At 59.3% G+C, this 19,717-nt stretch overlaps 41 non-coding genes and 1 pseudogene across 41 annotated transcripts; all 42 read right to left on the reverse strand.

Moving 5' to 3' along the window:
• Nucleotides 1-125: 125 nt before the first annotated feature.
• Nucleotides 126-244, reverse strand: LOC148785238 (5S ribosomal RNA). The gene has a single exon (XR_016062129.1). It is a non-coding gene; the product is annotated as a 5S ribosomal RNA (ribosomal RNA).
• A 355-nt stretch (nt 245-599) lies between these two features.
• On the reverse strand, nt 600-718 carry LOC148785239 (5S ribosomal RNA). Its single transcript, XR_016062522.1, has one exon. It is a non-coding gene; the product is annotated as a 5S ribosomal RNA (ribosomal RNA).
• Nucleotides 719-1,073: 355 nt separating this feature from the next.
• Nucleotides 1,074-1,192, reverse strand: LOC148785240 (5S ribosomal RNA). The gene has a single exon (XR_016062533.1). It is a non-coding gene; the product is annotated as a 5S ribosomal RNA (ribosomal RNA).
• A 355-nt stretch (nt 1,193-1,547) lies between these two features.
• Nucleotides 1,548-1,666, reverse strand: LOC148785241 (5S ribosomal RNA). The gene has a single exon (XR_016062262.1). It is a non-coding gene; the product is annotated as a 5S ribosomal RNA (ribosomal RNA).
• Nucleotides 1,667-2,021: 355 nt separating this feature from the next.
• LOC148785242 (5S ribosomal RNA) lies at nt 2,022-2,140 on the reverse strand. The gene has a single exon (XR_016061835.1). It is a non-coding gene; the product is annotated as a 5S ribosomal RNA (ribosomal RNA).
• A 355-nt stretch (nt 2,141-2,495) lies between these two features.
• Nucleotides 2,496-2,614, reverse strand: LOC148785243 (5S ribosomal RNA). The gene has a single exon (XR_016062130.1). It is a non-coding gene; the product is annotated as a 5S ribosomal RNA (ribosomal RNA).
• A 355-nt stretch (nt 2,615-2,969) lies between these two features.
• On the reverse strand, nt 2,970-3,088 carry LOC148785244 (5S ribosomal RNA). Its single transcript, XR_016062544.1, has one exon. It is a non-coding gene; the product is annotated as a 5S ribosomal RNA (ribosomal RNA).
• Nucleotides 3,089-3,443: 355 nt separating this feature from the next.
• On the reverse strand, nt 3,444-3,562 carry LOC148785245 (5S ribosomal RNA). Its single transcript, XR_016062555.1, has one exon. It is a non-coding gene; the product is annotated as a 5S ribosomal RNA (ribosomal RNA).
• Nucleotides 3,563-3,917: 355 nt separating this feature from the next.
• On the reverse strand, nt 3,918-4,036 carry LOC148785246 (5S ribosomal RNA). Its single transcript, XR_016062263.1, has one exon. It is a non-coding gene; the product is annotated as a 5S ribosomal RNA (ribosomal RNA).
• A 355-nt stretch (nt 4,037-4,391) lies between these two features.
• LOC148785247 (5S ribosomal RNA) lies at nt 4,392-4,510 on the reverse strand. Its single transcript, XR_016062156.1, has one exon. It is a non-coding gene; the product is annotated as a 5S ribosomal RNA (ribosomal RNA).
• Nucleotides 4,511-4,865: 355 nt separating this feature from the next.
• Nucleotides 4,866-4,984, reverse strand: LOC148785248 (5S ribosomal RNA). Its single transcript, XR_016061836.1, has one exon. It is a non-coding gene; the product is annotated as a 5S ribosomal RNA (ribosomal RNA).
• Nucleotides 4,985-5,339: 355 nt separating this feature from the next.
• On the reverse strand, nt 5,340-5,458 carry LOC148785249 (5S ribosomal RNA). The gene has a single exon (XR_016061837.1). It is a non-coding gene; the product is annotated as a 5S ribosomal RNA (ribosomal RNA).
• Nucleotides 5,459-5,813: 355 nt separating this feature from the next.
• On the reverse strand, nt 5,814-5,932 carry LOC148785250 (5S ribosomal RNA). The gene has a single exon (XR_016062264.1). It is a non-coding gene; the product is annotated as a 5S ribosomal RNA (ribosomal RNA).
• Nucleotides 5,933-6,287: 355 nt separating this feature from the next.
• On the reverse strand, nt 6,288-6,406 carry LOC148785251 (5S ribosomal RNA). The gene has a single exon (XR_016062158.1). It is a non-coding gene; the product is annotated as a 5S ribosomal RNA (ribosomal RNA).
• A 355-nt stretch (nt 6,407-6,761) lies between these two features.
• On the reverse strand, nt 6,762-6,880 carry LOC148785252 (5S ribosomal RNA). Its single transcript, XR_016061838.1, has one exon. It is a non-coding gene; the product is annotated as a 5S ribosomal RNA (ribosomal RNA).
• Nucleotides 6,881-7,235: 355 nt separating this feature from the next.
• Nucleotides 7,236-7,354, reverse strand: LOC148785253 (5S ribosomal RNA). Its single transcript, XR_016062230.1, has one exon. It is a non-coding gene; the product is annotated as a 5S ribosomal RNA (ribosomal RNA).
• A 355-nt stretch (nt 7,355-7,709) lies between these two features.
• On the reverse strand, nt 7,710-7,828 carry LOC148785254 (5S ribosomal RNA). The gene has a single exon (XR_016062566.1). It is a non-coding gene; the product is annotated as a 5S ribosomal RNA (ribosomal RNA).
• A 355-nt stretch (nt 7,829-8,183) lies between these two features.
• Nucleotides 8,184-8,302, reverse strand: LOC148785255 (5S ribosomal RNA). The gene has a single exon (XR_016062577.1). It is a non-coding gene; the product is annotated as a 5S ribosomal RNA (ribosomal RNA).
• A 355-nt stretch (nt 8,303-8,657) lies between these two features.
• Nucleotides 8,658-8,776, reverse strand: LOC148785256 (5S ribosomal RNA). Its single transcript, XR_016062265.1, has one exon. It is a non-coding gene; the product is annotated as a 5S ribosomal RNA (ribosomal RNA).
• A 355-nt stretch (nt 8,777-9,131) lies between these two features.
• Nucleotides 9,132-9,250, reverse strand: LOC148785257 (5S ribosomal RNA). Its single transcript, XR_016061839.1, has one exon. It is a non-coding gene; the product is annotated as a 5S ribosomal RNA (ribosomal RNA).
• Nucleotides 9,251-9,605: 355 nt separating this feature from the next.
• Nucleotides 9,606-9,724, reverse strand: LOC148785258 (5S ribosomal RNA). The gene has a single exon (XR_016062266.1). It is a non-coding gene; the product is annotated as a 5S ribosomal RNA (ribosomal RNA).
• Nucleotides 9,725-10,079: 355 nt separating this feature from the next.
• Nucleotides 10,080-10,198, reverse strand: LOC148785259 (5S ribosomal RNA). The gene has a single exon (XR_016062209.1). It is a non-coding gene; the product is annotated as a 5S ribosomal RNA (ribosomal RNA).
• Nucleotides 10,199-10,553: 355 nt separating this feature from the next.
• Nucleotides 10,554-10,672, reverse strand: LOC148785260 (5S ribosomal RNA). The gene has a single exon (XR_016061840.1). It is a non-coding gene; the product is annotated as a 5S ribosomal RNA (ribosomal RNA).
• A 355-nt stretch (nt 10,673-11,027) lies between these two features.
• LOC148785261 (5S ribosomal RNA) lies at nt 11,028-11,146 on the reverse strand. The gene has a single exon (XR_016062226.1). It is a non-coding gene; the product is annotated as a 5S ribosomal RNA (ribosomal RNA).
• A 355-nt stretch (nt 11,147-11,501) lies between these two features.
• On the reverse strand, nt 11,502-11,620 carry LOC148785262 (5S ribosomal RNA). Its single transcript, XR_016062588.1, has one exon. It is a non-coding gene; the product is annotated as a 5S ribosomal RNA (ribosomal RNA).
• A 355-nt stretch (nt 11,621-11,975) lies between these two features.
• On the reverse strand, nt 11,976-12,094 carry LOC148785263 (5S ribosomal RNA). Its single transcript, XR_016062599.1, has one exon. It is a non-coding gene; the product is annotated as a 5S ribosomal RNA (ribosomal RNA).
• Nucleotides 12,095-12,449: 355 nt separating this feature from the next.
• On the reverse strand, nt 12,450-12,568 carry LOC148785264 (5S ribosomal RNA; annotated as a pseudogene).
• Nucleotides 12,569-12,923: 355 nt separating this feature from the next.
• On the reverse strand, nt 12,924-13,042 carry LOC148785265 (5S ribosomal RNA). Its single transcript, XR_016062159.1, has one exon. It is a non-coding gene; the product is annotated as a 5S ribosomal RNA (ribosomal RNA).
• A 355-nt stretch (nt 13,043-13,397) lies between these two features.
• On the reverse strand, nt 13,398-13,516 carry LOC148785266 (5S ribosomal RNA). The gene has a single exon (XR_016061841.1). It is a non-coding gene; the product is annotated as a 5S ribosomal RNA (ribosomal RNA).
• A 355-nt stretch (nt 13,517-13,871) lies between these two features.
• Nucleotides 13,872-13,990, reverse strand: LOC148785267 (5S ribosomal RNA). The gene has a single exon (XR_016062191.1). It is a non-coding gene; the product is annotated as a 5S ribosomal RNA (ribosomal RNA).
• A 355-nt stretch (nt 13,991-14,345) lies between these two features.
• LOC148785268 (5S ribosomal RNA) lies at nt 14,346-14,464 on the reverse strand. Its single transcript, XR_016062610.1, has one exon. It is a non-coding gene; the product is annotated as a 5S ribosomal RNA (ribosomal RNA).
• A 355-nt stretch (nt 14,465-14,819) lies between these two features.
• LOC148785269 (5S ribosomal RNA) lies at nt 14,820-14,938 on the reverse strand. Its single transcript, XR_016062623.1, has one exon. It is a non-coding gene; the product is annotated as a 5S ribosomal RNA (ribosomal RNA).
• A 355-nt stretch (nt 14,939-15,293) lies between these two features.
• LOC148785270 (5S ribosomal RNA) lies at nt 15,294-15,412 on the reverse strand. The gene has a single exon (XR_016062636.1). It is a non-coding gene; the product is annotated as a 5S ribosomal RNA (ribosomal RNA).
• A 355-nt stretch (nt 15,413-15,767) lies between these two features.
• On the reverse strand, nt 15,768-15,886 carry LOC148785271 (5S ribosomal RNA). Its single transcript, XR_016062648.1, has one exon. It is a non-coding gene; the product is annotated as a 5S ribosomal RNA (ribosomal RNA).
• A 355-nt stretch (nt 15,887-16,241) lies between these two features.
• Nucleotides 16,242-16,360, reverse strand: LOC148785272 (5S ribosomal RNA). Its single transcript, XR_016062660.1, has one exon. It is a non-coding gene; the product is annotated as a 5S ribosomal RNA (ribosomal RNA).
• A 355-nt stretch (nt 16,361-16,715) lies between these two features.
• On the reverse strand, nt 16,716-16,834 carry LOC148785273 (5S ribosomal RNA). The gene has a single exon (XR_016061814.1). It is a non-coding gene; the product is annotated as a 5S ribosomal RNA (ribosomal RNA).
• A 355-nt stretch (nt 16,835-17,189) lies between these two features.
• Nucleotides 17,190-17,308, reverse strand: LOC148785274 (5S ribosomal RNA). The gene has a single exon (XR_016062671.1). It is a non-coding gene; the product is annotated as a 5S ribosomal RNA (ribosomal RNA).
• Nucleotides 17,309-17,663: 355 nt separating this feature from the next.
• On the reverse strand, nt 17,664-17,782 carry LOC148785275 (5S ribosomal RNA). The gene has a single exon (XR_016061842.1). It is a non-coding gene; the product is annotated as a 5S ribosomal RNA (ribosomal RNA).
• A 355-nt stretch (nt 17,783-18,137) lies between these two features.
• Nucleotides 18,138-18,256, reverse strand: LOC148785276 (5S ribosomal RNA). The gene has a single exon (XR_016062192.1). It is a non-coding gene; the product is annotated as a 5S ribosomal RNA (ribosomal RNA).
• Nucleotides 18,257-18,611: 355 nt separating this feature from the next.
• LOC148785277 (5S ribosomal RNA) lies at nt 18,612-18,730 on the reverse strand. The gene has a single exon (XR_016062683.1). It is a non-coding gene; the product is annotated as a 5S ribosomal RNA (ribosomal RNA).
• Nucleotides 18,731-19,085: 355 nt separating this feature from the next.
• On the reverse strand, nt 19,086-19,204 carry LOC148785278 (5S ribosomal RNA). The gene has a single exon (XR_016068037.1). It is a non-coding gene; the product is annotated as a 5S ribosomal RNA (ribosomal RNA).
• Nucleotides 19,205-19,559: 355 nt separating this feature from the next.
• On the reverse strand, nt 19,560-19,678 carry LOC148785279 (5S ribosomal RNA). The gene has a single exon (XR_016068048.1). It is a non-coding gene; the product is annotated as a 5S ribosomal RNA (ribosomal RNA).
• Nucleotides 19,679-19,717: the final 39 nt, after the last annotated feature.

Raw genomic sequence — 19,717 nt, forward strand, 5'->3', positions numbered from 1 at the left:
TCGTTGGCCGCATTCGTGATGAGTCGGCCGTGGGGTCTCATCGGGAGATATACAGGGGTTGGGGTGCGCGGAACGGTCGAGAAAAAGCAGGAAGCTGGACGGGTGGGAGGAGCAGTTCGCAAAAAGGGGTGCAACACGAAGACTTCCCAGGGGGTCACCCATCCTAGTACTACTCTCGCCCAAGCACGCTTAACTTCGGAGTTCTGATGGGATCCGATGCATTAGTGCTGGTATGATCGCACCCGCTGAGATATGCGCGCTTTAACCTTTTATGCTCTGGCAGCGGAGCGACAGGTGGGACGTCGAATCTTCCGGGGGGCGTAACTTTGCGCACTGGTGGAGCTACGCCGCGAGCAGCCTATGCACGCGAAGCTCGCCGCGAGCTCCACGACGTGGACAACAGGGCTCGCCCCGTTGGGCCACATTTCGTGGCCCAAATTTCGCCGTTTTCGGTGGATTCCGGCGCGTTTTCGATCGTTGGCCGCATTCGTGATGAGTCGGCCGTGGGGTCTCATCGGGAGATATACAGGGGTTGGGGTGCGCGGAACGGTCGAGAAAAAGCAGGAAGCTGGACGGGTGGGAGGAGCAGTTCGCAAAAAGGGGTGCAACACGAGGACTTCCCAGGGGGTCACCCATCCTAGTACTACTCTCGCCCAAGCACGCTTAACTTCGGAGTTCTGATGGGATCCGGTGCATTAGTGCTGGTATGATCGCACCCGCTGAGATATGCGCGCTTTAACCTTTTATGCTCTGGCAGCGGAGCGACAGGTGGGACGTCGAATCTTCCGGGGGGCGTAACTTTGCGCACTGGTGGAGCTACGCCGCGAGCAGCCTATGCACGCGAAGCTCGCCGCGAGCTCCACGACGTGGACAACAGGGCTCGCCCCGTTGGGCCACATTTCGTGGCCCAAATTTCGCCGTTTTCGGTGGATTCCGGCGCGTTTTCGATCGTTGGCCGCATTCGTGATGAGTCGGCCGTGGGGTCTCATGGGGAGATATACAGGGGTTGGGGTGCGCGGAACGGTCGAGAAAAAGCAGGAAGCTGGACGGGTGGGAGGAGCAGTTCGCAAAAAGGGGTGCAACACGAGGACTTCCCAGGGGGTCACCCATCCTAGTACTACTCTCGCCCAAGCACGCTTAACTTCGGAGTTCTGATGGGATCCGGTGCATTAGTGCTGGTATGATCGCACCCGCTGAGATATGCGCGCTTTAACCTTTTATGCTCTGGCAGCGGAGCGACAGGTGGGACGTCGAATCTTTCGGGGGGCGTAACTTTGCGCACTGGTGGAGCTACGCCGCGAGCAGCCTATGCACGCGAAGCTCGCCGCGAGCTCCACGACGTGGACAACAGGGCTTGCCCCGTTGGGCCACATTTCGTGGCCCAAATTTCGCCGTTTTCGGTGGATTCCGGCGCGTTTTCGATCGTTGGCCGCATTCGTGATGAGTCGGCCGTGGGGTCTCATGGGGAGATATACAGGGGTTGGGGTGCGCGGAACGGTCGAGAAAAAGCAGGAAGCTGGACGGGTGGGAGGAGCAGTTCGCAAAAAGGGGTGCAACACGAGGACTTCCCAGGGGGTCACCCATCCTAGTACTACTCTCGCCCAAGCACGCTTAACTTTGGAGTTCTGATGGGATCCGGTGCATTAGTGCTGGTATGATCGAACCTGCTGAGATATGCGCGCTTTAACCTTTTATGCTCTGGCAGCGGAGCGACAGGTGGGACGTCGAATCTTCCGGGGGGCGTAACTTTGCGCACTGGTGGAGCTACGCCGCGAGCAGCCTATGCACGCGAAGCTCGCCGCGAGCTCCACGACGTGGACAACTGGGCTTGCCCCGTTGGGCCACATTTCGTGGCCCAAATTTCGCCGTTTTCGGTGGATTCCGGCGCGTTTTCGATCGTTGGCCGCATTCGTGATGAGTCGGCCGTGGGGTCTCATGGGGAGATATACAGGGGTTGGGGAGCGCGGAACGGTCGAGAAAAAGCGGGAAGCTGGACGGGTGGGAGGAGCAGTTCGCAAAAAGGGGTGCAACACGAGGACTTCCCAGGGGGTCACCCATCCTAGTACTACTCTCGCCCAAGCACGCTTAACTTCGGAGTTCTGATGGGATCCGATGCATTAGTGCTGGTATGATCGCACCCGCTGAGATATGTGCGCTTTAACCTTTTATGCTCTGGCAGCGGAGCGACAGGTGGGACGTCGAATCTTCCGGGGGGCGTAACTTTGCGCACTGGTGGAGCTACGCCGCGAGCAGCCTATGCACGCGAAGCTCGCCGCGAGCTCCACGACGTGGACAACAGGGCTCGCCCCGTTGGGCCACATTTCGTGGCCCAAATTTCGCCGTTTTCGGTGGATTCCGGCGCGTTTTCGATCGTTGGCCGCATTCGTGATGAGTCGGCCGTGGGGTCTCATCGGGAGATATACAGGGGTTGGGGTGCGCGGAACGGTCGAGAAAAAGCAGGAAGCTGGACGGGTGGGAGGAGCAGTTCGCAAAAAGGGGTGCAACACGAAGACTTCCCAGGGGGTCACCCATCCTAGTACTACTCTCGCCCAAGCACGCTTAACTTCGGAGTTCTGATGGGATCCGATGCATTAGTGCTGGTATGATCGCACCCGCTGAGATATGCGCGCTTTAACCTTTTATGCTCTGGCAGCGGAGCGACAGGTGGGACGTCGAATCTTCCGGGGGGCGTAACTTTGCGCACTGGTGGAGCTACGCCGCGAGCAGCCTATGCACGCGAAGCTCGCCGCGAGCTCCACGACGTGGACAACAGGGCTCGCCCCGTTGGGCCACATTTCGTGGCCCAAATTTCGCCGTTTTCGGTGGATTCCGGCGCGTTTTCGATCGTTGGCCGCATTCGTGATGAGTCGGCCGTGGGGTCTCATCGGGAGATATACAGGGGTTGGGGTGCGCGGAACGGTCGAGAAAAAGCAGGAAGCTGGACGGGTGGGAGGAGCAGTTCGCAAAAAGGGGTGCAACACGAGGACTTCCCAGGGGGTCACCCATCCTAGTACTACTCTCGCCCAAGCACGCTTAACTTCGGAGTTCTGATGGGATCCGGTGCATTAGTGCTGGTATGATCGCACCCGCTGAGATATGCGCGCTTTAACCTTTTATGCTCTGGCAGCGGAGCGACAGGTGGGACGTCGAATCTTCCGGGGGGCGTAACTTTGCGCACTGGTGGAGCTACGCCGCGAGCAGCCTATGCACGCGAAGCTCGCCGCGAGCTCCACGACGTGGACAACAGGGCTCGCCCCGTTGGGCCACATTTCGTGGCCCAAATTTCGCCGTTTTCGGTGGATTCCGGCGCGTTTTCGATCGTTGGCCGCATTCGTGATGAGTCGGCCGTGGGGTCTCATGGGGAGATATACAGGGGTTGGGGTGCGCGGAACGGTCGAGAAAAAGCAGGAAGCTGGACGGGTGGGAGGAGCAGTTCGCAAAAAGGGGTGCAACACGAGGACTTCCCAGGGGGTCACCCATCCTAGTACTACTCTCGCCCAAGCACGCTTAACTTCGGAGTTCTGATGGGATCCGGTGCATTAGTGCTGGTATGATCGCACCCGCTGAGATATGCGCGCTTTAACCTTTTATGCTCTGGCAGCGGAGCGACAGGTGGGACGTCGAATCTTTCGGGGGGCGTAACTTTGCGCACTGGTGGAGCTACGCCGCGAGCAGCCTATGCACGCGAAGCTCGCCGCGAGCTCCACGACGTGGACAACAGGGCTTGCCCCGTTGGGCCACATTTCGTGGCCCAAATTTCGCCGTTTTCGGTGGATTCCGGCGCGTTTTCGATCGTTGGCCGCATTCGTGATGAGTCGGCCGTGGGGTCTCATGGGGAGATATACAGGGGTTGGGGTGCGCGGAACGGTCGAGAAAAAGCAGGAAGCTGGACGGGTGGGAGGAGCAGTTCGCAAAAAGGGGTGCAACACGAGGACTTCCCAGGGGGTCACCCATCCTAGTACTACTCTCGCCCAAGCACGCTTAACTTTGGAGTTCTGATGGGATCCGGTGCATTAGTGCTGGTATGATCGAACCTGCTGAGATATGCGCGCTTTAACCTTTTATGCTCTGGCAGCGGAGCGACAGGTGGGACGTCGAATCTTCCGGGGGGCGTAACTTTGCGCACTGGTGGAGCTACGCCGCGAGCAGCCTATGCACGCGAAGCTCGCCGCGAGCTCCACGACGTGGACAACTGGGCTTGCCCCGTTGGGCCACATTTCGTGGCCCAAATTTCGCCGTTTTCGGTGGATTCCGGCGCGTTTTCGATCGTTGGCCGCATTCGTGATGAGTCGGCCGTGGGGTCTCATGGGGAGATATACAGGGGTTGGGGAGCGCGGAACGGTCGAGAAAAAGCGGGAAGCTGGACGGGTGGGAGGAGCAGTTCGCAAAAAGGGGTGCAACACGAGGACTTCCCAGGGGGTCACCCATCCTAGTACTACTCTCGCCCAAGCACGCTTAACTTCGGAGTTCTGATGGGATCCGATGCATTAGTGCTGGTATGATCGCACCTGCTGAGATATGCGCGCTTTAACCTTTTATGCTCTGGCAGCGGAGCGACAGGTGGGACGTCGAATCTTCCGGGGGGCGTAACTTTGCGCACTGGTGGAGCTACGCCGCGAGCAGCCTATGCACGCGAAGCTCGCCGCGAGCTCCACGACGTGGACAACAGGGCTCGCCCCGTTGGGCCACATTTCGTGGCCCAAATTTCGCCGTTTTCGGTGGATTCCGGCGCGTTTTCGATCGTTGGCCGCATTCGTGATGAGTCGGCCGTGGGGTCTCATGGGGAGATATACAGGGGTTGGGGTGCGCGGAACGGTCGAGAAAAAGCAGGAAGCTGGACGGGTGGGAGGAGCAGTTCGCAAAAAGGGGTGCAACACGAGGACTTCCCAGGGGGTCACCCATCCTAGTACTACTCTCGCCCAAGCACGCTTAACTTCGGAGTTCTGATGGGATCCGATGCATTAGTGCTGGTATGATCGCACCCGCTGAGATATGTGCGCTTTAACCTTTTATGCTCTGGCAGCGGAGCGACAGGTGGGACGTCGAATCTTCCGGGGGGCGTAACTTTGCGCACTGGTGGAGCTACGCCGCGAGCAGCCTATGCACGCGAAGCTCGCCGCGAGCTCCACGACGTGGACAACAGGGCTCGCCCCGTTGGGCCACATTTCGTGGCCCAAATTTCGCCGTTTTCGGTGGATTCCGGCGCGTTTTCGATCGTTGGCCGCATTCGTGATGAGTCGGCCGTGGGGTCTCATCGGGAGATATACAGGGGTTGGGGTGCGCGGAACGGTCGAGAAAAAGCAGGAAGCTGGACGGGTGGGAGGAGCAGTTCGCAAAAAGGGGTGCAACACGAGGACTTCCCAGGGGGTCACCCATCCTAGTACTACTCTCGCCCAAGCACGCTTAACTTCGGAGTTCTGATGGGATCCGATGCATTAGTGCTGGTATGATCGCACCCGCTGAGATATGCGCGCTTTAACCTTTTATGCTCTGGCAGCGGAGCGACAGGTGGGACGTCGAATCTTTCGGGGGGCGTAACTTTGCGCACTGGTGGAGCTACGCCGCGAGCAGCCTATGCACGCGAAGCTCGCCGCGAGCTCCACGACGTGGACAACAGGGCTTGCCCCGTTGGGCCACATTTCGTGGCCCAAATTTCGCCGTTTTCGGTGGATTCCGGCGCGTTTTCGATCGTTGGCCGCATTCGTGATGAGTCGGCCGTGGGGTCTCATGGGGAGATATACAGGGGTTGGGGTGCGCGGAACGGTCGAGAAAAAGCAGGAAGCTGGACGGGTGGGAGGAGCAGTTCGCAAAAAGGGGTGCAACACGAGGACTTCCCAGGGGGTCACCCATCCTAGTACTACTCTCGCCCAAGCACGCTTAACTTTGGAGTTCTGATGGGATCCGGTGCATTAGTGCTGGTATGATCGAACCTGCTGAGATATGCGCGCTTTAACCTTTTATGCTCTGGCAGCGGAGCGACAGGTGGGACGTCGAATCTTCCGGGGGGCGTAACTTTGCGCACTGGTGGAGCTACGCCGCGAGCAGCCTATGCACGCGAAGCTCGCCGCGAGCTCCACGACGTGGACAACTGGGCTTGCCCCGTTGGGCCACATTTCGTGGCCCAAATTTCGCCGTTTTCGGTGGATTCCGGCGCGTTTTCGATCGTTGGCCGCATTCGTGATGAGTCGGCCGTGGGGTCTCATGGGGAGATATACAGGGGTTGGGGAGCGCGGAACGGTCGAGAAAAAGCGGGAAGCTGGACGGGTGGGAGGAGCAGTTCGCAAAAAGGGGTGCAACACGAGGACTTCCCAGGGGGTCACCCATCCTAGTACTACTCTCGCCCAAGCACGCTTAACTTCGGAGTTCTGATGGGATCCGATGCATTAGTGCTGGTATGATCGCACCTGCTGAGATATGCGCGCTTTAACCTTTTATGCTCTGGCAGCGGAGCGACAGGTGGGACGTCGAATCTTCCGGGGGGCGTAACTTTGCGCACTGGTGGAGCTACGCCGCGAGCAGCCTATGCACGCGAAGCTCGCCGCGAGCTCCACGACGTGGACAACAGGGCTCGCCCCGTTGGGCCACATTTCGTGGCCCAAATTTCGCCGTTTTCGGTGGATTCCGGCGCGTTTTCGATCGTTGGCCGCATTCGTGATGAGTCGGCCGTGGGGTCTCATGGGGAGATATACAGGGGTTGGGGTGCGCGGAACGGTCGAGAAAAAGCAGGAAGCTGGACGGGTGGGAGGAGCAGTTCGCAAAAAGGGGTGCAACACGAGGACTTCCCAGGGGGTCACCCATCCTAGTACTACTCTCGCCCAAGCACGCTTAACTTCGGAGTTCTGATGGGATCCGATGCATTAGTGCTGGTATGATCGCACCCGCTGAGATATGTGCGCTTTAACCTTTTATGCTCTGGCAGCGGAGCGACAGGTGGGACGTCGAATCTTCCGGGGGGCGTAACTTTGCGCACTGGTGGAGCTACGCCGCGAGCAGCCTATGCACGCGAAGCTCGCCGCGAGCTCCACGACGTGGACAACAGGGCTCGCCCCGTTGGGCCACATTTCGTGGCCCAAATTTCGCCGTTTTCGGTGGATTCCGGCGCGTTTTCGATCGTTGGCCGCATTCGTGATGAGTCGGCCGTGGGGTCTCATCGGGAGATATACAGGGGTTGGGGTGCGCGGAACGGTCGAGAAAAAGCAGGAAGCTGGACGGGTGGGAGGAGCAGTTCGCAAAAAGGGGTGCAACACGAAGACTTCCCAGGGGGTCACCCATCCTAGTACTACTCTCGCCCAAGCAAGCTTAACTTCGGAGTTCTGATGGGATCCGATGCATTAGTGCTGGTATGATCGCACCCGCTGAGATATGCGCGCTTTAACCTTTTATGCTCTAGCAGCGGAGCGACAGGTGGGACGTCGAATCTTCCGGGGGGCGTAACTTTGCGCACTGGTGGAGCTACGCCGCGAGCAGCCTATGCACGCGAAGCTCGCCGCGAGCTCCACGACGTGGACAACAGGGCTCGCCCCGTTGGGCCACATTTCGTGGCCCAAATTTCGCCGTTTTCGGTGGATTCCGGCGCGTTTTCGATCGTTGGCCGCATTCGTGATGAGTCGGCCGTGGGGTCTCATCGGGAGATATACAGGGGTTGGGGTGCGCGGAACGGTCGAGAAAAAGCAGGAAGCTGGACGGGTGGGAGGAGCAGTTCGCAAAAAGGGGTGCAACACGAGGACTTCCCAGGGGGTCACCCATCCTAGTACTACTCTCGCCCAAGCACGCTTAACTTCGGAGTTCTGATGGGATCCGGTGCATTAGTGCTGGTATGATCGCACCCGCTGAGATATGCGCGCTTTAACCTTTTATGCTCTGGCAGCGGAGCGACAGGTGGGACGTCGAATCTTCCGGGGGGCGTAACTTTGCGCACTGGTGGAGCTACGCCGCGAGCAGCCTATGCACGCGAAGCTCGCCGCGAGCTCCACGACGTGGACAACAGGGCTCGCCCCGTTGGGCCACATTTCGTGGCCCAAATTTCGCCGTTTTCGGTGGATTCCGGCGCGTTTTCGATCGTTGGCCGCATTCGTGATGAGTCGGCCGTGGGGTCTCATGGGGAGATATACAGGGGTTGGGGTGCGCGGAACGGTCGAGAAAAAGCAGGAAGCTGGACGGGTGGGAGGAGCAGTTCGCAAAAAGGGGTGCAACACGAGGACTTCCCAGGGGGTCACCCATCCTAGTACTACTCTCGCCCAAGCACGCTTAACTTCGGAGTTCTGATGGGATCCGGTGCATTAGTGCTGGTATGATCGCACCCGCTGAGATATGCGCGCTTTAACCTTTTATGCTCTGGCAGCGGAGCGACAGGTGGGACGTCGAATCTTTCGGGGGGCGTAACTTTGCGCACTGGTGGAGCTACGCCGCGAGCAGCCTATGCACGCGAAGCTCGCCGCGAGCTCCACGACGTGGACAACAGGGCTTGCCCCGTTGGGCCACATTTCGTGGCCCAAATTTCGCCGTTTTCGGTGGATTCCGGCGCGTTTTCGATCGTTGGCCGCATTCGTGATGAGTCGGCCGTGGGGTCTCATGGGGAGATATACAGGGGTTGGGGTGCGCGGAACGGTCGAGAAAAAGCAGGAAGCTGGACGGGTGGGAGGAGCAGTTCGCAAAAAGGGGTGCAACACGAGGACTTCCCAGGGGGTCACCCATCCTAGTACTACTCTCGCCCAAGCACGCTTAACTTTGGAGTTCTGATGGGATCCGGTGCATTAGTGCTGGTATGATCGAACCTGCTGAGATATGCGCGCTTTAACCTTTTATGCTCTGGCAGCGGAGCGACAGGTGGGACGTCGAATCTTCCGGGGGGCGTAACTTTGCGCACTGGTGGAGCTACGCCGCGAGCAGCCTATGCACGCGAAGCTCGCCGCGAGCTCCACGACGTGGACAACTGGGCTTGCCCCGTTGGGCCACATTTCGTGGCCCAAATTTCGCCGTTTTCGGTGGATTCCGGCGCGTTTTCGATCGTTGGCCGCATTCGTGATGAGTCGGCCGTGGGGTCTCATGGGGAGATATACAGGGGTTGGGGAGCGCGGAACGGTCGAGAAAAAGCGGGAAGCTGGACGGGTGGGAGGAGCAGTTCGCAAAAAGGGGTGCAACACGAGGACTTCCCAGGGGGTCACCCATCCTAGTACTACTCTCGCCCAAGCACGCTTAACTTCGGAGTTCTGATGGGATCCGATGCATTAGTGCTGGTATGATCGCACCCGCTGAGATATGCGCGCTTTAACCTTTTATGCTCTGGCAGCGGAGCGACAGGTGGGACGTCGAATCTTCCGGGGGGCGTAACTTTGCGCACTGGTGGAGCTACGCCGCGAGCAGCCTATGCACGCGAAGCTCGCCGCGAGCTCCACGACGTGGACAACAGGGCTTGCCCCGTTGGGCCACATTTCGTGGCCCAAATTTCGCCGTTTTCGGTGGATTCCGGCGCGTTTTCGATCGTTGGCCGCATTCGTGATGAGTCGGCCGTGGGGTCTCATGGGGAGATATACAGGGGTTGGGGTGCGCGGAACGGTCGAGAAAAAGCAGGAAGCTGGACGGGTGGGAGGAGCAGTTCGCAAAAAGGGGTGCAACACGAGGACTTCCCAGGGGGTCACCCATCCTAGTACTACTCTCGCCCAAGCACGCTTAACTTTGGAGTTCTGATGGGATCCGGTGCATTAGTGCTGGTATGATCGAACCTGCTGAGATATGCGCGCTTTAACCTTTTATGCTCTGGCAGCGGAGCGACAGGTGGGACGTCGAATCTTCCGGGGGGCGTAACTTTGCGCACTGGTGGAGCTACGCCGCGAGCAGCCTATGCACGCGAAGCTCGCCGCGAGCTCCACGACGTGGACAACTGGGCTTGCCCCGTTGGGCCACATTTCGTGGCCCAAATTTCGCCGTTTTCGGTGGATTCCGGCGCGTTTTCGATCGTTGGCCGCATTCGTGATGAGTCGGCCGTGGGGTCTCATGGGGAGATATACAGGGGTTGGGGAGCGCGGAACGGTCGAGAAAAAGCGGGAAGCTGGACGGGTGGGAGGAGCAGTTCGCAAAAAGGGGTGCAACACGAGGACTTCCCAGGGGGTCACCCATCCTAGTACTACTCTCGCCCAAGCACGCTTCACTTCGGAGTTCTGATGGGATCCGATGCATTAGTGCTGGTATGATCGCACCTGCTGAGATATGCGCGCTTTAACCTTTTATGCTCTGGCAGCGGAGCGACAGGTGGGACGTCGAATCTTCCGGGGGGCGTAACTTTGCGCACTGGTGGAGCTACGCCGCGAGCAGCCTATGCACGCGAAGCTCGCCGCGAGCTCCACGACGTGGACAACAGGGCTCGCCCCGTTGGGCCACATTTCGTGGCCCAAATTTCGCCGTTTTCGGTGGATTCCGGCGCGTTTTCGATCGTTGGCCGCATTCGTGATGAGTCGGCCGTGGGGTCTCATGGGGAGATATACAGGGGTTGGGGTGCGCGGAACGGTCGAGAAAAAGCAGGAAGCTGGACGGGTGGGAGGAGCAGTTCGCAAAAAGGGGTGCAACACGAGGACTTCCCAGGGGGTCACCCATCCTAGTACTACTCTCGCCCAAGCACGCTTAACTTCGGAGTTCTGATGGGATCCGATGCATTAGTGCTGGTATGATCGCACCCGCTGAGATATGTGCGCTTTAACCTTTTATGCTCTGGCAGCGGAGCGACAGGTGGGACGTCGAATCTTCCGGGGGGCGTAACTTTGCGCACTGGTGGAGCTACGCCGCGAGCAGCCTATGCACGCGAAGCTCGCCGCGAGCTCCACGACGTGGACAACAGGGCTCGCCCCGTTGGGCCACATTTCGTGGCCCAAATTTCGCCGTTTTCGGTGGATTCCGGCGCGTTTTCGATCGTTGGCCGCATTCGTGATGAGTCGGCCGTGGGGTCTCATCGGGAGATATACAGGGGTTGGGGTGCGCGGAACGGTCGAGAAAAAGCAGGAAGCTGGACGGGTGGGAGGAGCAGTTCGCAAAAAGGGGTGCAACACGAGGACTTCCCAGGGGGTCACCCATCCTAGTACTACTCTCGCCCAAGCACGCTTAACTTCGGAGTTTTGATGGGATCCGATGCATTAGTGCTGGTATGATCGCACCCGCTGAGATATGCGCGCTTTAACCTTTTATGCTCTGGCAGCGGAGCGACAGGTGGGACGTCGAATCTTCCGGGGGGCGTAACTTTGCGCACTGGTGGAGCTACGCCGCGAGCAGCCTATGCACGCGAAGCTCGCCGCGAGCTCCACGACGTGGACAACAGGGCTCGCCCCGTTGGGCCACATTTCGTGGCCCAAATTTCGCCGTTTTCGGTGGATTCCGGCGCGTTTTCGATCGTTGGCCGCATTCGTGATGAGTCGGCCGTGGGGTCTCATCGGGAGATATACAGGGGTTGGGGTGCGCGGAACGGTCGAGAAAAAGCAGGAAGCTGGACGGGTGGGAGGAGCAGTTCGCAAAAAGGGGTGCAACACGAGGACTTCCCAGGGGGTCACCCATCCTAGTACTACTCTCGCCCAAGCACGCTTAACTTCGGAGTTCTGATGGGATCCGGTGCATTAGTGCTGGTATGATCGCACCCGCTGAGATATGCGCGCTTTAACCTTTTATGCTCTGGCAGCGGAGCGACAGGTGGGACGTCGAATCTTCCGGGGGGCGTAACTTTGCGCACTGGTGGAGCTACGCCGCGAGCAGCCTATGCACGCGAAGCTCGCCGCGAGCTCCACGACGTGGACAACAGGGCTCGCCCCGTTGGGCCACATTTCGTGGCCCAAATTTTGCCGTTTTCGGTGGATTCCGGCGCGTTTTCGATCGTTGGCCGCATTCGTGATGAGTCGGCCGTGGGGTCTCATGGGGAGATATACAGGGGTTGGGGTGCGCGGAACGGTCGAGAAAAAGCAGGAAGCTGGACGGGTGGGAGGAGCAGTTCGCAAAAAGGGGTGCAACACGAGGACTTCCCAGGGGGTCACCCATCCTAGTACTACTCTCGCCCAAGCACGCTTAACTTCGGAGTTCTGATGGGATCCGGTGCATTAGTGCTGGTATGATCGCACCCGCTGAGATATGCGCGCTTTAACCTTTTATGCTCTGGCAGCGGAGCGACAGGTGGGACGTCGAATCTTCCGGGGGGCGTAACTTTGCGCACTGGTGGAGCTACGCCGCGAGCAGCCTATGCACGCGAAGCTCGCCGCGAGCTCCACGACGTGGACAACAGGGCTTGCCCCGTTGGGCCACATTTCGTGGCCCAAATTTCGCCGTTTTCGGTGGATTCCGGCGCGTTTTCGATCGTTGGCCGCATTCGTGATGAGTCGGCCGTGGGGTCTCATGGGGAGATATACAGGGGTTGGGGTGCGCGGAACGGTCGAGAAAAAGCAGGAAGCTGGACGGGTGGGAGGAGCAGTTCGCAAAAAGGGGTGCAACACGAGGACTTCCCAGGGGGTCACCCATCCTAGTACTACTCTCGCCCAAGCACGCTTAACTTTAGAGTTCTGATGGGATCCGGTGCATTAGTGCTGGTATGATCGAACCTGCTGAGATATGCGCGCTTTAACCTTTTATGCTCTGGCAGCGGAGCGACAGGTGGGACGTCGAATCTTCCGGGGGGCGTAACTTTGCGCACTGGTGGAGCTACGCCGCGAGCAGCCTATGCACGCGAAGCTCGCCGCGAGCTCCACGACGTGGACAACTGGGCTTGCCCCGTTGGGCCACATTTCGTGGCCCAAATTTCGCCGTTTTCGGTGGATTCCGGCGCGTTTTCGATCGTTGGCCGCATTCGTGATGAGTCGGCCGTGGGGTCTCATGGGGAGATATACAGGGGTTGGGGAGCGCGGAACGGTCGAGAAAAAGCGGGAAGCTGGACGGGTGGGAGGAGCAGTTCGCAAAAAGGGGTGCAACACGAGGACTTCCCAGGGGGTCACCCATCCTAGTACTACTCTCGCCCAAGCACGCTTAACTTCGGAGTTCTGATGGGATCCGATGCATTAGTGCTGGTATGATCGCACCTGCTGAGATATGCGCGCTTTAACCTTTTATGCTCTGGCAGCGGAGCGACAGGTGGGACGTCGAATCTTCCGGGGGGCGTAACTTTGCGCACTGGTGGAGCTACGCCGCGAGCAGCCTATGCACGCGAAGCTCGCCGCGAGCTCCACGACGTGGACAACAGGGCTCGCCCCGTTGGGCCACATTTCGTGGCCCAAATTTCGCCGTTTTCGGTGGATTCCGGCGCGTTTTCGATCGTTGGCCGCATTCGTGATGAGTCGGCCGTGGGGTCTCATGGGGAGATATACAGGGGTTGGGGTGCGCGGAACGGTCGAGAAAAAGCAGGAAGCTGGACGGGTGGGAGGAGCAGTTCGCAAAAAGGGGTGCAACACGAGGACTTCCCAGGGGGTCACCCATCCTAGTACTACTCTCGCCCAAGCACGCTTAACTTCGGAGTTCTGATGGGATCCGATGCATTAGTGCTGGTATGATCGCACCCGCTGAGATATGTGCGCTTTAACCTTTTATGCTCTGGCAGCGGAGCGACAGGTGGGACGTCGAATCTTCCGGGGGGCGTAACTTTGCGCACTGGTGGAGCTACGCCGCGAGCAGCCTATGCACGCGAAGCTCGCCGCGAGCTCCACGACGTGGACAACAGGGCTCGCCCCGTTGGGCCACATTTCGTGGCCCAAATTTCGCCGTTTTCGGTGGATTCCGGCGCGTTTTCGATCGTTGGCCGCATTCGTGATGAGTCGGCCGTGGGGTCTCATGGGGAGATATACAGGGGTTGGGGTGCGCGGAACGGTCGAGAAAAAGCGGGAAGCTGGACGGGTGGGAGGAGCAGTTCGCAAAAAGGGGTGCAACACGATGACTTCCCAGGGGGTCACCCATCCTAGTACTACTCTCGCCCAAGCACGCTTAACTTTGGAGTTCTGATGGGATCCGGTGCATTAGTGCTGGTATGATCGCACCCGCTGAGATATGCGCGCTTTAACCTTTTATGCTCTGGCAGCGGAGCGACAGGTGGGACGTCGAATCTTCCGGGGGGCGTAACTTTGCGCACTGGTGGAGCTACGCCGCGAGCAGCCTATGCACGCGAAGCTCGCCGCGAGCTCCACGACGTGGACAACAGGGCTCGCCCCGTTGGGCCACATTTCGTGGCCCAAATTTCGCCGTTTTCGGTGGATTCCGGCGCGTTTTCGATCGTTGGCCGCATTCGTGATGAGTCGGCCGTGTGGTCTCATCGGGAGATATACAGGGGTTGGGGTGCGCGGAACGGTCGAGAAAAAGCAGGAAGCTGGACGGGTGGGAGGAGCAGTTCGCAAAAAGGGGTGCAACACGAGGACTTCCCAGGGGGTCACCCATCCTAGTACTACTCTCGCCCAAGCACGCTTAACTTCGGAGTTCTGATGGGATCCGGTGCATTAGTGCTGGTATGATCGCACCCGCTGAGATATGCGCGCTTTAACCTTTTATGCTCTGGCAGCGGAGCGACAGGTGGGACGTCGAATCTTCCGGGGGGCGTAACTTTGCGCACTGGTGGAGCTACGCCGCGAGCAGCCTATGCACGCGAAGCTCGCCGCGAGCTCCACGACGTGGACAACTGGGCTCGCCCCGTTGGGCCACATTTCGTGGCCCAAATTTCACCGTTTTCGGTGGATTCCGGCGCGTTTTCGATCGTTGGCCGCATTCGTGATGAGTCGGCCGTGGGGTCTCATGGGGAGATATACAGGGGTTGGGGTGCGCGGAACGGTCGAGAAAAAGCGGGAAGCTGGACGGGTGGGAGGAGCAGTTCGCAAAAAGGGGTGCAACACGAGGACTTCCCAGGGGGTCACCCATCCTAGTACTACTCTCGCCCAAGCACGCTTAACTTCGGAGTTCTGATGGGATCCGGTGCATTAGTGCTGGTATGATCGCACCCGCTGAGATATGCGCGCTTTAACCTTTTATGCTCTGGCAGCGGAGCGACAGGTGGGACGTCGAATCTTCCGGGGGGCGTAACTTTGCGCACTGGTGGAGCTACGCCGCGAGCAGCCTATGCACGCGAAGCTCGCCGCGAGCTCCACGACGTGGACAACAGGGCTCGCCCCGTTGGGCCACATTTCGTGGCCCAAATTTCGCCGTTTTCGGTGGATTCCGGCGCGTTTTCGATCGTTGGCCGCATTCGTGATGAGTCGGCCGTGTGGTCTCATCGGGAGATATACAGGGGTTGGGGTGCGCGGAACGGTCGAGAAAAAGCAGGAAGCTGGACGGGTGGGAGGAGCAGTTCGCAAAAAGGGGTGCAACACGAGGACTTCCCAGGGGGTCACCCATCCTAGTACTACTCTCGCCCAAGCACGCTTAACTTCGGAGTTCTGATGGGATCCGGTGCATTAGTGCTGGTATGATCGCACCCGCTGAGATATGCGCGCTTTAACCTTTTATGCTCTGGCAGCGGAGCGACAGGTGGGACGTCGAATCTTCCGGGGGGCGTAACTTTGCGCACTGGTGGAGCTACGCCGCGAGCAGCCTATGCACGCGAAGCTCGCCGCGAGCTCCACGACGTGGACAACTGGGCTCGCCCCGTTGGGCCACATTTCGTGGCCCAAATTTCACCGTTTTCGGTGGATTCCGGCGCGTTTTCGATCGTTGGCCGCATTCGTGATGAGTCGGCCGTGGGGTCTCATGGGGAGATATACAGGGGTTGGGGTGCGCGGAACGGTCGAGAAAAAGCGGGAAGCTGGACGGGTGGGAGGAGCAGTTCGCAAAAAGGGGTGCAACACGAGGACTTCCCAGGGGGTCACCCATCCTAGTACTACTCTCGCCCAAGCACGCTTAACTTCGGAGTTCTGATGGGATCCGGTGCATTAGTGCTGGTATGATCGCACCCGCTGAGATATGCGCGCTTTAACCTTTTATGCTCTGGCAGCGGAGCGACAGGTGGGACGTCGAATCTTCCGGGGGGCGTAACTTTGCGCACTGGTGGAGCTACGCCGCGAGCAGCCTATGCACGCGAAGCTCGCCGCGAGCTCCACGACGTGGACAACTGGGCTTGCCCCGTTGGGCCACATTTCGTGGCCCAAATTTCTCCGTTTTCGGTGGATTCCGGCGCGTTTTCGATCGTTGGCCGCATTCGTGATGAGTCGGCCGTGTGGTCTCATGGGGAGATATACAGGGGTTGGGGTGCGCGGAACGGTCGAGAAAAAGCTGGAAGCTGGACGGGTGGGAGGAGCAGTTCGCAAAAAGGGGTGCAACACGAGGACTTCCCAGGGGGTCACCCATCCTAGTACTACTCTCGCCCAAGCACGCTTAACTTCGGAGTTCTGATGGGATCCGGTGCATTAGTGCTGGTATGATCGCACCCGCTGAGATATGCGCGCTTTAACCTTTTATGCTCTGGCAGCGGAGCGACAGGTGGGACGTCGAATCTTCCGGGGGGCGTAACTTTGCGCACTGGTGGAGCTACGCCGCGAGCAGCCTATGCACGCGAAGCTCGCCGCGAGCTCCACGACGTGGACAACTGGGCTTGCCCCGTTGGGCCACATTTCGTGGCCCAAATTTCACCGTTTTCGGTGGATTCCGGCGCGTTTTCGATCGTTGGCCGCATTCGTGATGAGTCGGCCGTGGGGTCTCATGGGGAGATATACAGGGGTTGGGGTGCGCGGAACGGTCGAGAAAAAGCGGGAAGCTGGACGGGTGGGAGGAGCAGTTCGCAAAAAGGGGTGCAACACGAGGACTTCCCAGGGGGTCACCCATCCTAGTACTACTCTCGCCCAAGCACGCTTAACTTCGAAGTTCTGATGGGATCCGGTGCATTAGTGCTGGTATGATCGCACCCGCTGAGATATGCGCGCTTTAACCTTTTATGCTCTGGCAGCGGAGCGACAGGTGGGACGTCGAATCTTCCGGGGGGCGTAACTTTGCGCACTGGTGGAGCTACGCCGCGAGCAGCCTATGCACGCGAAGCTCGCCGCGAGCTCCACGACGTGGACAACTGGGCTTGCCCCGTTGGGCCACATTTCGTGGCCCAAATTTCGCCGTTTTCGGTGGATTCCGGCGCGTTTTCGATCGTTGGCCGCATTCGTGATGAGTCGGCCGTGGGGTCTCATGGGGAGATATACAGGGGTTGGGGTGCGCGGAACGGTCGAGAAAAAGCGGGAAGCTGGACGGGTGGGAGGAGCAGTTCGCAAAAAGGGGTGCAACACGAGGACTTCCCAGGGGGTCACCCATCCTAGTACTACTCTCGCCCAAGCACGCTTAACTTCGGAGTTCTGATGGGATCCGGTGCATTAGTGCTGGTATGATCGCACCCGCTGAGATATGCGCGCTTTAACCTTTTATGCTCTGGCAGCGGAGCGACAGGTGGGACGTCGAATCTTCCGGGGGGCGTAACTTTGCGCACTGGTGGAGCTATGCCGCGAGCAGCCTATGCACGCGAAGCTCGCCGCGAGCTCCACGACGTGGACAACAGGGCTCGCCCCGTTGGGCCACATTTCGTGGCCCAAATTTCGCCGTTTTCGGTGGATTCCGGCGCGTTTTCGATCGTTGGCCGCATTCGTGATGAGTCGGCCGTGGGGTCTCATGGGGAGATATACAGGGGTTGGGGTGCGCGGAACGGTCGAGAAAAAGCAGGAAGCTGGACGGGTGGGAGGAGCAGTTCGCAAAAAGGGGTGCAACACGAGGACTTCCCAGGGGGTCACCCATCCTAGTACTACTCTCGCCCAAGCACGCTTAACTTCGGAGTTCTGATGGGATCCGATGCATTAGTGCTGGTATGATCGCACCCGCTGAGATATGTGCGCTTTAACCTTTTATGCTCTGGCAGCGGAGCGACAGGTGGGACGTCGAATCTTCCGGGGGGCGTAACTTTGCGCACTGGTGGAGCTACGCCGCGAGCAGCCTATGCACGCGAAGCTCGCCGCGAGCTCCACGACGTGGACAACAGGGCTCGCCCCGTTGGGCCACATTTCGTGGCCCAAATTTCGCCGTTTTCGGTGGATTCCGGCGCGTTTTCGATCGTTGGCCGCATTCGTGATGAGTCGGCCGTGGGGTCTCATGGGGAGATATACAGGGGTTGGGGTGCGCGGAACGGTCGAGAAAAAGCGGGAAGCTGGACGGGTGGGAGGAGCAGTTCGCAAAAAGGGGTGCAACACGATGACTTCCCAGGGGGTCACCCATCCTAGTACTACTCTCGCCCAAGCACGCTTAACTTTGGAGTTCTGATGGGATCCGGTGCATTAGTGCTGGTATGATCGCACCCGCTGAGATATGCGCGCTTTAACCTTTTATGCTCTGGCAGCGGAGCGACAGGTGGGACGTCGAATCTTCCGGGGGGCGTAACTTTGCGCACTGGTGGAGCTACGCCGCGAGCAGCCTATGCACGCGAAGCTCGCCGCGAGCTCCACGACGTGGACAACAGGGCTCGCCCCGTTGGGCCACATTTCGTGGCCCAAATTTCGCCGTTTTCGGTGGATTCCGGCGCGTTTTCGATCGTTGGCCGCATTCGTGATGAGTCGGCCGTGTGGTCTCATCGGGAGATATACAGGGGTTGGGGTGCGCGGAACGGTCGAGAAAAAGCAGGAAGCTGGACGGGTGGGAGGAGCAGTTCGCAAAAAGGGGTGCAACACGAGGACTTCCCAGGGGGTCACCCATCCTAGTACTACTCTCGCCCAAGCACGCTTAACTTCGGAGTTCTGATGGGATCCGGTGCATTAGTGCTGGTATGATCGCACCCGCTGAGATATGCGCGCTTTAACCTTTTATGCTCTGGCAGCGGAGCGACAGGTGGGACGTCGAATCTTCCGGGGGGCGTAACTTTGCGCACTGGTGGAGCTACGCCGCGAGCAGCCTATGCACGCGAAGCTCGCCGCGAGCTCCACGACGTGGACAACTGGGCTCGCCCCGTTGGGCCACATTTCGTGGCCCAAATTTCACCGTTTTCGGTGGATTCCGGCGCGTTTTCGATCGTTGGCCGCATTCGTGATGAGTCGGCCGTGGGGTCTCATGGGGAGATATACAGGGGTTGGGGTGCGCGGAACGGTCGAGAAAAAGCGGGAAGCTGGACGGGTGGGAGGAGCAGTTCGCAAAAAGGGGTGCAACACGAGGACTTCCCAGGGGGTCACCCATCCTAGTACTACTCTCGCCCAAGCACGCTTAACTTCGGAGTTCTGATGGGATCCGGTGCATTAGTGCTGGTATGATCGCACCCGCTGAGATATGCGCGCTTTAACCTTTTATGCTCTGGCAGCGGAGCGACAGGTGGGACGTCGAATCTTCCGGGGGGCGTAACTTTGCGCACTGGTGGAGCTACGCCGCGAGCAGCCTATGCACGCGAAGCTCGCCGCGAGCTCCACGACGTGGACAACTGGGCTTGCCCCGTTGGGCCACATTTCGTGGCCCAAATTTCTCCGTTTTCGGTGGATTCCGGCGCGTTTTCGATCGTTGGCCGCATTCGTGATGAGTCGGCCGTGTGGTCTCATGGGGAGATATACAGGGGTTGGGGTGCGCGGAACGGTCGAGAAAAAGCTGGAAGCTGGACGGGTGGGAGGAGCAGTTCGCAAAAAGGGGTGCAACACGAGGACTTCCCAGGGGGTCACCCATCCTAGTACTACTCTCGCCCAAGCACGCTTAACTTCGGAGTTCTGATGGGATCCGGTGCATTAGTGCTGGTATGATCGCACCCGCTGAGATATGCGCGCTTTAACCTTTTATGCTCTGGCAG

This window comes from Sesamum indicum, linkage group LG10 (genome assembly GCF_026168435.1).
Source record: "Sesamum indicum cultivar Baizhima isolate 11 linkage group LG10, ASM2616843v1, whole genome shotgun sequence".
NCBI classification, from domain to species: Eukaryota; Viridiplantae; Streptophyta; class Magnoliopsida; order Lamiales; family Pedaliaceae; genus Sesamum; species Sesamum indicum.